The sequence below is a fragment of the Heliangelus exortis genome, chromosome 5 (assembly GCF_036169615.1).
Source record: "Heliangelus exortis chromosome 5, bHelExo1.hap1, whole genome shotgun sequence".
Taxonomy (NCBI): Eukaryota; Metazoa; Chordata; class Aves; order Apodiformes; family Trochilidae; genus Heliangelus; species Heliangelus exortis.
The window spans coordinates 6,719,058-6,734,864 of NC_092426.1; the positions used below are offsets into that span (position 1 = coordinate 6,719,058).

Below are 15,807 nucleotides of genomic sequence, written 5' to 3' on the forward strand. Positions count from 1 at the left end.
CCCACATTGTTTTTCCTCACTCAGAGAAGGTGCAAGGAGCAGTCTAGTTTGTCCTTTCTCGATGCACACAGGCCTGATGTGGACACACAGGTTTCCCCAGCCTAATGTGAGGTTTCAGTCAGGATACAGCAAGGTGGAGGAAATGAAAAAAGGGTGTTTGTGCAACCAAGAGGAAAAAGAGCAGGTTCTCTTCCCACTACTAGATAATCCTTCCTTGAGGCACTGGCACCACCTTAGGGCACTCATGGTACAAGTATTTACACCTGGCCCTCCCTTCAATGCTCAGATCACATGGAAAAATTAAAAGCTCCAAAATTCAACCAGCTGGCAAACAGATACAAGTTTATGCATTAGTGTTTTTTATTAAAATACTTGTAAGGCAAACAGAACTGCAGTATTGTACAACAGTGTACTACACCTGACTAAGAATAAAATTGTTTTTATTTTCTCCATATCCTTACTACCTCCTAGTAGCAGAATAGTAAATAATCCTTGAATTTTCTTCTTCATTTTCCAGTGTTGCATAGTGCTCAGTTAAAAGCACTATGAGAGAAAGGCTGTTCAGGTATTAGGGCAAGCTCAGATACTGCAGTTTGCTTGAATAAACAGAATAAATGAGTTCAAGCAGAGCTCTCTCTACTGCCCTGTACTCAACCCGGTTCTGGTATCAGGGAGCTCTAATTCCCCTCCACCCATTCACCTGATACAGCTCAGATCCTCTCATACAACTGGTCTGGCCAGTTCCTCTCTGCTTCCCGACTCTGACACTGAGCAACTTCCCTTGGTTTTCCCCCTTCAGTGATCATCCTACCTGTTCTTGTCACTACCCAGCAAGCTGCTGTTAACTCTTTACTTTTGGGTAGGTCTAAGGTTAACAATCACAGCTTGGTTTGTGTTTCTGGGCTTCCTGCACTTTTAAAAGAATGTTTTTTTCCTTAATACAAGCAAGGAACTCATTTAAATCTATAGGAGGCAGATTTTCAGAACTATCTAATGACCAGAATGAATGTCTGAATTATAATAACTGAAACTCCTACCATATTCTGAATATCTAGAGGGATAGAATACACAGGCTATGAGGAGACTTTCAGAACTTCTGCTGGACTGGTATTTTGAAATTACAATTAATAAACACAATAGCTTCAAGATAAAACTTCAATAACTTGTCTTAACTTCAGCTAGAAAATGTGCAAAAAATAAAATATATTGCAATCTCTCTTCTGAATTAAAACACAGTCACTCTTAACATCCTTCAACACAGTGATCAGCCCCTGACTTGTCAATATCACCACATAACACACTGGACAGAGTAACCCAAACATTAACACCCATCTCCCCTTACATGCCTGACTTTCAAATTGTGATCCTGACTCAGCAATCCTTAATCAGTCAAAGTACAAATATAATCACATTAGACTTGTTTCTAAACAACATCAGAAACTGGTCTTAATGCTGAAATCCAGGAAAAACTGTTGCAGCATGGAGACTGATCCTTTGCTTCCTCAGCTCTTAGGCCTCTCAAGGCCAGATGAATCCTGACTATAGGATCAGGTTATAAATTGATCTAATTTCCACTCACTGGCTCATAAAGCTCATCACATGCCTGTAAACACAAGCCAAATAAAAGTATCATTTTAAAAAATGAAGATCAGGTTTCCTCAGAGTCCACAGCTTTGCTACATCATGCAAAGACAGAATATTTTTTAAATTATACCTGTCAATAAAAGTTTACAGGTGCTAAAGAAAGTCCTCTCAAGTCATAAACCAAACCCAAAAATACCCTATTCAAAATATAGACCCTAAAACATAAACAATTAGAAAAAGAAAAGGGAAAAAAAAAAAACTAAAAAACAAAAACCAAAAAACCACAAAAAACAAAAAAAACCAAAAAATAAACAAAAACCAAAAAACCCAAAAAACCAAAAAACAAAGCAAACAAACAAAAAAACAAAACAAAACAAAAAAAAAAAAAAAACCAAACAAAAAAAAACCCAAACCAAAACAAAAAAACAAAAAAAAAACAAACAGAAAAAAAACCAAACACCACAATACCTTACTCTCGGATTACACCTGAAAATTTCACAAGGAGTGGCCACTCATAATAAAAGAAACCCATTTTTAAGTACATAAGAAACTATAATTAAAAAAAAAAAAATCCTGATTTTTATCAGACCTTTCCAACATGAAGAACCTTACCTTCATTACATCCATAAGATGAATATTGCTTCTTTCCAACACAGTACTCTGAAGAACATTCCTCCTTCTAACTCGAGTGCTTACTGAAGGAAGGCATGTTTAAATGTCCAGCACTAGCCTGTCCCTAATGCACTTGTCTAACAAGTGAATTATATTCATAACTAGATGGTGATTAACACTGAACAACCCAACACTCACACAAACAGCACAGCAAATCATTCTTTTCAACCTGCCAATCGTTGAGGTCAAAACATTCATGCTTTTAAGTCAAATTACAATCAACTTCCTCCCCACCCCTTCTAGTATTTGTTATTCATGCACTGAGAAGAGCATGGAAGCCACTTCACAAAAGATCATGGCTATCTTGAAAGAAGCTACACTATTAAAGACAAAACACCAAAATAGTGATCCTGTTTATAAAGGGAAAGAGCTATTAAAAAAAAAAAAAAAAAAAAAAATCCCAAAACCCAACCACACTTATTTTCCCCTTTTGTTTTAGATACTTCCTTTCATGCTTTCAACTTTTTTTTCTTTACAGTGCCCCCAAACTACACCTACCCTCAGCATCGAGCCAAGAGATGGCTTCCTACTCCAAAATTTAAAAAAAAGTTAACCAGGAATACTTTGAATCACAAGCAATTCACAAAGCTTCTGAGAAAACAAAATGCTAGGTATAGATTTTAAAATTGTGTTAATAAAAATTTAAGGAAAGCAAACAAAACAATTATTTTTTTAATTTTTTTTTTTTTTTTAAATCAGACTTGTGCCGTAGCCCCTTATATCTTTCAAATCTGTGTTAATGTCTAGGAAGCCCTTTGCTTATAAATCAAGTATTTTCTAACCAAATATTAGCAACCTCGTTGAAATACTAATTTTGACAGCAGCCAACAGCCTACAAAAAACAGTATCACTGAAGTCTGGGAAGAGTTGAAGTTTTCCATGGTGGAAACTTCAAGTAATCCTGCTGACACATGTCTCTGAACCCGAGAGTGCTCTCGGTTTCTGCTTACCCTCCCTGGATCTTTAAAGCAGTGGTGACGTAGGAGTGACGGCCATGGTCCGGCGCAGAAGGCAGCTCCCTGGTTGTTTACTGTCTCTAAATTCACTCCAGTTTTTGTGGATAAACACACGCTGGCCAGTCCTTTCATTATCTGCATAATCCCTGCCTCTTTGATTACTGGACTGTAATACCAGTGCCCGAGTGAGCTTTCATTCCTGAATTATGGCCACACGGAACACGGCCGGGGGAGTGCCAAACAAGATGATTAAGCAGCAAAATATGACAAGGCATGAATTGTATTATTAATATTCCTATCTATCATTAGCTGCAGAAACGAGGCTTTTGTGCAACCAATAGCAGCGATGCTTTAAGAAAGCTCCTCCACTCTGACACACTTTCAAAATAAGAGCAACTATTTATTTCGAGTAATTTCAGTCTCCAGTTGCTTTGACACTGAGCTGTATTTCAACATTTACCAAATTACTTCCTTTTTCAAACTCTACCTTGGTAAGAGTTGGAGGAAACTCTTCTTTTAAAAAGGCAGGCTCAAATTACAACCCTTCCTTTTCAGAGAAGGGGAGCACAAGCATTCCTCAACAAGATCTGCTGAGCAGCTTTCACTTCAGCATTTCACTGCCTCTATTTAAGTATATATCAAATCTCCACAAATTTTTGATTCATCAGCACAGTGTGTCTCACTTCCCCAAATCCATTAAAAAAAAAGACACCTGAGTTTTAAGGAGTTTGTATAAAACAGCCATAAAACCTCCTTTATTTTTTTTTCTTTTAAATCACATCATTCAGTCATTTCTGTAAGAGCAGCCATTCCTTTCTACCTTCAACGATCTGTGCCTGAATATTTTTAAGACACTTGCTAGGAAAGGGAGAGGTAAATGCCTATCAAGGGCAAAAGTTACTGTAAGGACATGAAACACATGAAAACACTACCCCATGTGGACCTCTAAAATACCACATCACGGTACTGGGAGTTGTTCAATATTCTCCCAAGATTCTGACCAAGTGAACATACAAAGTATTTGCCATGGAAGTGTTTGCAGCTGACAATGAGGATCTCAACTGCAGCAGTAAAGAGAGGAGCAAAAGGCCATGCAAATCTAGTGGTGCTCAGAGCAGGCAGAAGGAAGTGAGAAAATAGAAAAGCTTAAGCAGGATTGCAGTTTAAAATTGTTTTAAATCTACAGCCCTATTTTAACCTGGTGAAGCTTGCTGAAGTGTGCTAATGAAAAGAAATGGATCTGGTGAAGTCACAAAATGAGCTATGGATTTCTGTTTAAAAAAAAAAAAAAAAGTTTTTTCAATGTAAAAACAGCTGGCACACTATTCCTAAGAAAAAAAATTAAGTTAATCTAATGAAATAATAAATTATTATTATATAAATTTTTAATGGAGTAATTAATTTCTTATTTTTATTGTTTAAAAAAAATCTGACTGAGAAGGAAGGGACTTCACACATAAAATTAATCAATGAAGTGACAGTGCTCCAGTCTAGATCACACCTGAATTTCACCAGGCTGCATCATCACCTTTACTTAAGACTTCTAAAAAAGCTCCTGACCTGTACCAATGTCTATGATCTTCTAAAAGAAAAAAAAAAATTTAAAAATCAGAGTTGTTTCTATTAAAATATAGAAACATTTGTGCTTTTATTAAAATAAGATTAGTTCAATCTTTCAGTTACTTAGCTGCAAATCCTGGGCACAAAATCCACTCCTGAGAAACAGCAAGAGACCACTAGAGAAGTTCTGAAACAACCATTTCACTGGATCAAAAATGCACTCTTTCAGAAATAAATTTTTAGAAATTCTACAAGAAAAAATGAAAAATTATGAAAATGTGTACAGAAATTTTAGCCACATACTTTGTAGTTATGGAACAAATAAAATAGGAAGCAAGCAGCAAATAACATTTTATGAAAATTGAAAACCACTACCAGAAGCAGAACTAGTAGCAGAGATAAATCAACACACTGTGAAAAAGCTCTTGCTGCTTCTCTGCCTGGCTTTAGAAAATTATTTTTTCTTTCTGATAATGTTGCAGAAGTCTCACAGGTTGTAGTTAAACTTGGATGCAACTATTATTTCTTGAATAATTAGGCCACAGAAAACTGCATTTTCCATTTCAATTCGATCAAGAGATTCCTGTTCATTTGAGTACAGTTTTGTGGCTCTATGTGAAGAAGCAAGGGTGGGACATGCTCAAAAGACTTTCTTTAACCCCCCTGGTTTCTACAGCCCCTGCTAGAAGCTTCAAGCACACAAAATTAAACCTATTTCAAACATGCAAAACATTAATCACCTCTTTTGACTATTTGCCAGGTTAAGCATCAAATGTGTTCTACCGGAAACGCTCAGACCCACATGTGTGCAAAGCTCAGCTTCTGAAGCATAAACATCTCCACTGTGTTAACCATTTAATGACCCAGCACAGAGATCCTGTAATCAGCTCTCCCCATGGAACAGCTCGTGAGGGCAACCGCACTTAGAAATAAATTAGAACTTCACACTCCCTGCTTAAATTAACCACCCCGGTCCTGAGCGATGGCTTCCTCAGGCTTTTTCTCTACTCTCAGGCATGCTGCACAACAGCTTCACACAACTGCTGCTTTATCTCCCCACCCACTAAAAGGAAAAACAATCTAAAAATGCTGAGGTGGCTCATGCCATGTGTCCCACCCAGCATCTCACAGCTCAGAAATGATTCGGCTCAAGAGCGTTTACACAAGGTGAGAAACCAGAGCAGCTCCCAACCCCCAGAGGAGGCCAAGTGCAAGGATGAGGAAGGTGCAGATGAAGAGAGCTTCTGCTCTTTGGCCGTGCGTGGAGCTCAGTAGAAATTCAGGCCCTGTCCCACCACCTTGCTTCTGGCCTCCTGGAAGTGCTCTCAACAGTAGCAGTGCAAACAAACCCTTTAGATAAATTTTCACAGTGTTAGCAGCTTAGAAAAAAATAATAGCAGATACCCTGAGTTTTCTGAGAACTTCAGAAGACAACACTCCACAGCTTCCAGCTTACCTTACATAATCAGAAACAGGATTACTCCCTTTGAAAATGCCAAAATGTTGCATAAACTGGCATAATTTACCAAAAAATTGTAAGACAGGTGGGAAGTGAAAGCAGGGCTTGAGTTGGATTTTTTCCCCCCTGACATAAACACTAGCAAAATATTTGTAGCTGAACTCTACTTTTTTTTACTTAACATGAACAGCAAATTACATCCAGACAACAAATACATTTTCAAACCAAACTCCTCTGTCATATTTTTCCCAGCAATTCTTCAAGTTGTTAAATGGTTTTTAGACAAACCTCCTAAACAGCTGCCTAATATTTTCAAGTAGTTTTGGTCCAGGTAGCATCTGCCAACCTCTTAGCTACATTTAGTATCCTCCCACAGATGAAGCCTAACAGACTTCTCTATTGAGACTTAAATCAGCAGTCTCTTTGTCTCCATGCAACTGCTCTTTTACTGAAAATGGTATGGCAGCACAGAAAGCAAAATATGAATTTAAGCAGTGAAATATGAATTTATGCAGTGAAGCTGGTAGAAAACTTCTCATTGTCCAAAGGGAAAAAAATTAAAATGTCCACTTATTTCCTCATTGGGAAAAAGGCAGACCCTCCCTCCCAACAGCCACAAAGATGCTATTGCAATGCCAGATGCAGGTACAAAATAGGCATTTCAGTGCTTCCCTGTTAGCTTAGTTTAGATGGAGTCATTTTTAAGGGCAAGTAGCAGAAAAGGACCATGATACATGGGGGTTTTTTTTCTTTTTTTTTTTTAAAGACAATCTGTACTCAAGTACAGCTTCCCCACAATTTACATCTCCTTGCAGGTTCCTCAGAAGCTTTACAAATGGAGACAGCTGAAATTCCACTCCAACTTTGTTCTTTCTGTTTAGTATTAAAAGAATGCGGGGTTTTCAGTGTTACACATGTTTCAAACCATTTGTTAAGTTTACTAAACTCTGCTGATCTTCATCTTCTAAAACATAAGGAATATTTGTTTAACATCAACTACTTTAAAAACAAATAAATAAATAATTCAGTCCTGGTGGTGTTTGAAGCCAGGTCTGCTATGTAGTGTGGCTTCATTAACAAAAACTGCTGTGCAAGTCTGCCATTTAGGACAGGCACTATCCCCACCCCCAAGCCCAAAGACCTTGCAAGATCAGATTATTTGTCATTAGGTGCAATGAGAAATCTATCATCCCCTGACAATGATACCTAATACCTTAGTATTAGACAAACAATGACACCTGACCTTTGACAAGTTGTTCTATTTAACGATCTTCAATTGCTGTCAGTTACCAAAACATACAAAAGCAACACTTGGGAAAAAAAACTAAGCCGTGTTTACATTTAACACTTCAATATTCACCTAATAAAGTACCCTACCTGACCTTTACAGAAAAAAATCTTAGTTTTCAATGAAGTTTGTTTGGTGTTAATTTTTAAAAAATCTGAAATTTTAACAGCTTATTGTTGATGATTGGTCTTGCCCTATTCTCCTACTTGAAAAAGGCAGAGTTAATCAAATCCATCAAAATAGAAACCCCCACAACAGCACCAGTAATTTTGTTGAAGGGTCATCTTTTGCCTGTTAATACATGCAGGCAACAGGCAATTTTTTCTGAAGTTTTTCTCCTCCATTGTTCTAGCGAAGCAGTTGCAACAGAAGCTCTCTGTGCAAACTTTAACAAAACCAGTACAGCAAATTGTGAAAAACTCTCCTAACCAATACTGGGACACTCTCATTCTGTCAAGAACAGACTTCTGAACACACGTGCATGCAGACACCCAGCCCTCCTAAATTTGTCCCAGGTTAATGAATCCACTCAAGCTCAAGTGGTGAATGCCAGGCAACATCCACTCTTGTTTCTACCTTAGTCATCCATAGGCAGGTGAACATTTTTAAATTCAATTTAATTTACATATTAATCGTTAAAATAAATAAATTCCTTTCCCTTAACACTGCAGCAGATGTTTAAGATTAGCCAGGTGGTAAATTCCATCTTTAATTTTACCATATTTCCAGATATGAAATACTGTAAAACTTCTTTGTTACTTATTGCTTGTTCATTCCATAAGAATGAAAATATGAGTAACATTTAATTTTCTTAAGTACTCATTTCTTCAATCTGGTACTTGCCAATATCTATCAATACTGACTTCAGAAATGGATTTAATCTTCCAGACTTTAAACCCCTGAATTCTATCACACTACATTCTTCCCTATTCCAAAGATGTAGTTCTCTAAGAGATAAAGTAGATTAAAGACATATTGAGGATTATAGATTATGCAGATCGAAAAAACACAGGCAAGTATTTCAAATAGCTGACCCTACAGAAAGGAATCACATTCTGTTCTCAAGATGATACATAAAAATAGAAAGCACATTCCACTAGGAAAATATTTACTTAATAATTTATCATTTAAGAACTACTACTGTACAAATTAAAGTACAAAGACAGCACACTGAAATCAATATGAAAAGATATGTGCAGTGATTATAACACAGTTTCAATTTTGATTGTGATTGGATTTACAAAGTTTTCTCTATTCCAGCCTGAATCACAATTCTGTTTTCTCCAGAAGTCCTACGGTCTAAAAGTTATTTCAGTTTATTTGGACAGAAGAGGTAGCACAACACAGTACTGACAAAATGTCTGGAAATAAACGGATAAAAATTTCAAAGTATCCAACTGGAAAGAAGTGCCAGTGAGATACAAAAATCAATTTAGCCCAGACATTAATAACTTCCTTAATGATCTATATGATTAAAATAGCATACAGATAGCATCTTCTGAGGATATTAAATAGGGAACTTTGAGTAGCAGTAAAGTCAGAAATAATACAAAGGAGCTTAAGCAAATTCCTTACAAGGCCAGAAAATAAAGTGAAATTCAGTTTGGAAAAACACCAACTAATACATCTGGGAAAAATAATCCCAAATATAGATATTCAATATGGACAAGCAACCTGGGAAACAACAATGCAGAAAAACTGCATTAATCACCAACACAGCATGAGCTCAAAAGAGGGGGAGGCACTGTCTGTCTAGTCACTGAACCTAAGGATGGGGGAGAAGAGTGAATTATTTCCCTTGCACCCAGCTGACTCCTCTCAAAACACTCATGGGTGGGCACCCTATTCAACTATCTTTGCTGCAGCTCTGGATATAAGTCCAGTTGCTCAAGGAATTAAAAACTACATGGGCAAAAATATTATCAAGTAATGAATGCCTTATCTAAAAGGAACAACTGTATTGTTGTGCCACAATGTTATGTTTGAAATACAGGGGTTTTCAATCCAGGCATGTAGTACTCATCCAAACCCAAATAAATATGAGAATACATTCATTTCCAAACTATTTGCTTTTTATTGACCATGAAGTTTTGGCACATTTCACCACAAGTGAAATAACTTTGAAGATGTTTGCCTGAATTTTTGTTGTAGTGCAATGCCTGTTCATGCTAGGATCAACTGTGCAAAACAAGGGGAGACCAACAATGCACTCATGTCAAAGGAGGTCACCTCAGAATCTATTCTGAAGTGCATGCCAACCCTCCACCATGCAAAATCCTTGATTAAGGAAGTTTCTCCAACAGCAATCATTGCTCCTTACCAAGAAGGAAATAAGTACTTACAGACAATTCAAAGACTGCTTCTAGCCACTTACTTCTGTTTCTTAGATACTGTGGCATTCACTAGGAGAACATCCTGGGAACTTAAGAAAAATACTTTTACACTGCTACTGTAAATTACAAACTCTTAAATTCTCTTGCATTCTTTCAGAAACAGCTCAGAAGCATCCAAAGAAATTCCAAAAATAATTTTGGTTTCATGGCTATTATTTTCTTTCTTGTAGAGGGCTGCTTTGAGATGGGGATGTGCCCCTCAAGTGTCTTAATTGGAAATAACTGTTCCAGTTGAGATTTAGAGACACCTGAACCAACCTTAAACTTGGCATTTCTTGCCCAAGAAGCAAGGTGATCCAAAGGCTGTTTTTTTGAACTTGATTGTGCACATTATGGATGTGGGAGTTTGGGGACAAGAGGACACTGAAAGAACAGACATTTCTCCTGCCTTTAGAATTTCCCACTTTCAGAAGGAAACAAAATACTGAGAACACTGATCCTGTGGTTGACTTTTTCTTCAAAGAGTGCATAATATTTATTTACTATATGAGGCATTTTTTTCCCCTGAAATTTAGGAAGAAAAATTTCACTCTATGGCCTGAAATTTCAGAGTTTATGGAAGAATGGGGTAAACAATCTCAAGCATTCTGTTTCTCTCTTGTTGTTTGCCAGGACTCCTTTTGACTGATCACAATGAAGTGTCTAGAATTTTTCCAGGAGCCTTTTCACTGCTTACCTTGAGCCTAATCCACAGTACTGATCCCAAATGCTCATTTCTCTAATATTAAAGGGACTCACTGCAGCTTTTTACTCATGGCTAACAAGACTTAATCTGGCAACTCAGGTGATATTCTAAAGATGTATACAGCAATGGATATTTTTCTGAGTTTATGGTGCCCAAAATATAAGCTAACAGCAACTTTGATTATGCTGTCTCTTTCTTAAAGTGCCTCTAAAAGGCCCAGCATCCCAGCCCTGCCCCACATACCTAATGGTTCTTCTCCCTTACCTTTGCCATCCAGCATACCCTGAGACAACTGCACTGCTTTTCCAAGAGCCAAGACCAGGTGCCAGGACTTCACCCACTATCTCCATCCCTGAAGACAGTTCTGGAGCTACTCTTCCCGGGACTAATAACCACTTCTCTCTGCCATACTTTCTAATCCTAAAAAAAGAAACTAGAGTGGCTTTTAATCTTGAGTAAGATACCTGTTAAGGTCTAGGCTTTGCCAAAAGCAGATACAGATCTCTACTAAGATCCTCACTGTAAGAGGCAAATCACAGTGGTGGCTATTTTCTCTCTCCCTTTGCCTTGCCTTTTCATCCTTCTCACACTTTTAAAAGATGAGAAGAAATTTCAGCCTCTACAGTTTCTTAGCACTGGTGGTAAGGGAGGTTCTGTTTCTTCTAATAATAAGCAGGAGGGGAAAAAAGAAAATAAAGTCAAGGGAGTGAATGGAGGAGAAAGCACAAGAAAACTTACTGCAAGGTAACAGAGAGGCAAGACTGTCAGGATGGAGCTGGCATACTCCTCATAGGGTGGATCTCCATCCTGACAGGTCTTGTCTTGTCTCCAGAAGTGCAGACAAACAGCCTCTGTAATTTAAGAACCTCTGTAGCTTAAGAAGATGAACAGACTGGTTTTAACTTTATAAATATATCCAATTTTAGTATATTGAGATTTTCAATAACCTCTGCAACCCACTTCACCTGGAGTGCTTGCTTTCAGGTGCACGAGTGATTTTTATCACCCTCTTGTGGAAAAATAAGTGAATTGTATCCATCAGGAGTTGAAGAACTAAAAAGTAGGAGTAAGGAAGACAGTGATAAAGAACAAGCAAAAAAGTATGGACTGGGTGGAATACAGGGAAATGAAGGAGACCTGTGATGACAAGTAACACAGTACCACCTCAGCTTCAAAAAGCAATCCCAAAAATGTTATTTGAAAACACTAAAGATAACCAGCTGCCAAGTTTAGTCTCCCGTGGTAACAATTAAGTTATGTTTTCTACAGTGATTTAAACACTGTCTCAGCTGTAATCACCATCTTTTGCACCTTTGTTTCTAACAACAAGGGAAAAGTTAAATTCTGGACATAAAATCTGGAATCATCCTTTCCTCGGTTTCTGATTTTTTTCCCAATATCTATTTGTAGAAGGAGAAATTTCATTTCCAGCAGTCTCCCTCTACAATTTAATCCATATGGCAATATATTCAGAGATCTTGAAAGCAACAAGCAAGTTTACTGCCACCATTTTTAAAACTTGAAAATCCAACAAGCACACACAAGAAAGAAGCCAAGGAAGTCACAATAATACTGAATTTAACTCATTACATGCAAAGAGGCACAGAAATCCCAAACAAAAGGCCAGCTTAGATCAGGGAGATATTGCAAGCAAGGTGAAAAAAAGAAGAGATCTCCCACAATGTTATCACTAAAACTTTCTGAGAATCTTCCAGGAATCCCACAGAAAACTACAGAGCACAACCAACTACAGTTACTTCTTCTTAGTGACACTAAACATTTTCTCTGATGTTCCTCTAAAAAGAGTTAGAAACCCACTAAGAACAACAATTCTAAAGACAGATCTTCTTACCCTTATGATAAAAAAATACCTCCCCTCCCATTACACAAACAACATTTATACCCATTTATTTCACTGTGAAAAGTATGAAATGGGTAACCAACCAAAATCCAACAGTAAACTACTTCTCCAGACAACACACAATTTCAGCTTAACCTTATTCTTCGTGAAGGTATCCAGTTTTGCTGAGTAAAAATTACTGTATCCGTGTAGTCTAAACCATTTTCTCCAACTGTGGAGTCAAGTCCTAAAATTCATACTTTTACCAGTAGGTACACACAGTCATTTACATTTATGCATCATCCCTGAGACAGCACTGCTGATTTACTTTAGTTTCTGCAAAATATCCATCAAGCAAGGAGGGCTAAATCTGCAATTGATGTTGTGCAGCAGAAACATCTTTTAAAATTCATAGAAGTCTTTTAAAAAACCCTAACTATGCATCAGCTTTTCTCATCATAATAGCAAACTGCTTGCTGCCACCTCTCTTTTAACTTGGTCAGTTCTAAGTCCAATATGAAGTTACTTGTACAAGCTCTTCAGATGTTCCAAAAGAGCCAGCAACATGTCCAATGTTCAACAGACCTAAAAGCAATCTCTTTCCTATGTCTTCTAGGGAGTTATCCAGAAAGGATCCCTCCCTTTCTCACCTTCTGACAATTTAACCAGATACATCAACCATGTCCTTTCTATAGCCCAGATTCTTGAAGATGCAAGGAAAAGGGCCATGAACTTTATATGCAAGGAAAACTACCATAGTTAAGAACCTGTTATAGAGATTGGAAGGAAAAAAACAACCGTAAAAACTAATAAAGAGCTTAAATGCAAAATAACAATTTACTATAAAAGAATTATTCATGAACACATCATATCATGATAAATTGTATTAGAATAAAATTATTGTATCACATACTTTGTTTTCAAGCAATATAGCTTAATATAACAAAGCTAGTATCAGTCATACTGTGGCTTAAAAATAAGCATTCTACAAGATATATAAATTTATATATTCTTAGAGTTATTGCCTATAACAATGTATTTTTCAAAATTACACACAGATCACTATTGATTAAAAAAGCCTGCTGGTGAAAAAGCTGCCATTATTGTAAATCATTATTACTCCTGATCAAAACTGCAGCTCCTCTTCAAGACTGCTCATAACAGACCATTTTTTCAATCAAGTGCAATAACTAAGTGCATAAAAGTATTTTACCCTGGCTCTTTGAAAAGCTGCTTTATCATTTAAGAATGCTTGATAACAATCCTAACACTGTTGCTGCAGCAATTATTTCTTTTTAAAAAAAGCAGGAAACTACGTACACAGAAGGTATGTAGAAGTTCATCACACTTCAGTTCTGCTGAATTAACTGTTTGAGAGGACACAGGATCAAATACATCACTAAAATTATGAAGGTTGGGGTTGAGGGGTTTTTTTGGGGGGGTGTTTTGGGTTTTTTTTGATTGGTTGGGTTTTGGGGTTTGTTTGTTTTTGGTTTTTTAAAGGAGGAAGGGGAGAAGTAAAATGTTTTGAACAACCTGGTTTATGTTGTGTCCCAACAGATGTTTGTTTCAGCACAAACAAGATGCAATGCACTGTGGTGTGTGCTTGGCAACTTCTGAAGGGAGCTCTGCCACTAGAAAAAAAATCCCTCACACAACTGCACCTGCAATGGACTGACACAACCAGCAAGGTTCCAAACTTTCTAAGTCCTACTATATCCTTACAAAAGAAGACTTGTATTTTTCTAAGATTTTCCTTAACTTTTTAGGAAGTAATAGGCACCCATTTGCTGATATTTGTGAATTAGGCAGTTACCATTACACAGACCCACCAGTAATCCAAAAATGCCCCACTTTACCAGAACTCATTGAACTCAGCGAGTCCTCTTTGTCACTTCTAAGGATTTTTTCCTGATTGAGTGAAAGAACCAGTATGAATGAAAAAACTGTAGGTGAAAGGAAGTTACCCTGAATCTAAAAATAGTTTTCTGTCCTCCTCCCACTCCCCAGAAAGCATAAATGAAAGTGCTCTTTTCTCAGGCAGGCAGTAGCTTACAGCAGATGAATGCCAAGGGACTGAGTCCTTACTACAAAGCTTTACCAATGCACAGCAGCAGCTCCCCATTGTAAGAATTGCATTTTAAAAGCATAACAGAAAATCAAATAAGCTCAAAACCTAAACTTTATATATGGCATTAAATACAACTTATTTATATACACAGATAAATATTATAAACATTTAATATACACAAACACAGTCTTTATAAACACACACATAATTCCTGAGATAGGGAAAATGGACCTTTCACAAGAGTAAAGCTCCATATTGTAATCCATTATAAAGGCAGCACTATACTTCAACAATCATGTATACTGTACAGAAATAATTGCATGGCTAAACCATAAGTTATATTTGTTAAATGTACTTTGGGAAAGGAATATAAAGGAGGTGCTTATTACAGAAACAGGAGGTTCTATTATAGACCCATAGGGTGATACTTGGACACAAAAAAGAAAATTCTAATATTATTAAAGAAATACCTAGCTCTGGGCAACATATTACAGAGACATACTTCACAAATACAGACTGAAAACTGAACTTTCTGACTATGGTAGAGTCTAAATGTACCTGCAGAAAATTATCAAGATGTTAGACTCAATCTTATGAAGGATACAGAAATATTTTATACAGTGATTACAAATTACTTCGCTGTAAAGAAAAAAGAAAAGGAGAGGTGGGAATGATCATTGCTTAGCACATCCAGAAGACAGACTGAGAAATTCAGTAAGTAAAAAATTTACAGTAAGAGTTCAGGTTTAGAACAAAACAAAAATCCTCAACAAACCACCACTGTGGCTACAGGAAAATCACCAGACCCAGAGAGACTTAGAAATAAAGACATCTGAGCAGAAACATTAGAAGATCAGGGCTAAGCTGACAGAATTTCTCACCAAGTGCATATCACTAAAAGACTGTTAAGATAAAAAGATATTATTTTACTGTGATCTTAACTTCAAGTCAGCCCAATTCTTACAAACATTAACTCTACAAAATTACATTCCAAATGCAGAAGACAATAACAATTAGAGAGAAATTAAAAAAGAATGTAATGAGTAGATGGCCCTTTCCAAACACCATCAAACATTTGTTAGAAAGAACCAGAAACCTTTACAATTATCAGAGATTTACTCTACAACCACCACATGCTGAAAGAAATTAAAAAGAAAGTTAAGTGTACACTCAAAACACAAATTCCTAGAGCACAAGAAAAAATGAAGAAATTGTGTATGATGAGAACCTCACACATCTTAAAAAAAAATAAATAATACAACACATCTTAAGAAAAAATAATACATAGGCTTTGTCCTT

General features: G+C 36.8%; 1 protein-coding gene across 10 annotated transcripts in view; it reads right to left on the bottom strand.

Annotated features, from left to right (window-relative positions):
* Positions 1–15,807, bottom strand: part of PPP2R5E (protein phosphatase 2 regulatory subunit B'epsilon) — a 76,614-nt gene that overhangs the window by 47,253 nt on the left and 13,554 nt on the right. Inside the window, exon 1 of one of the 10 annotated variants that reach the window (XM_071745329.1) lies at positions 3,207–3,376. The exons of 8 other annotated variants lie outside the window; for them this stretch is intronic. The gene's annotated coding sequence lies outside the window, so the exon portion shown is untranslated. Of the gene's footprint in view, positions 1–2,196; positions 2,340–3,206; positions 3,377–15,807 lie in introns of those variants that run through there. One more of the 10 variants, XM_071745328.1, reaches the window with a different exon arrangement.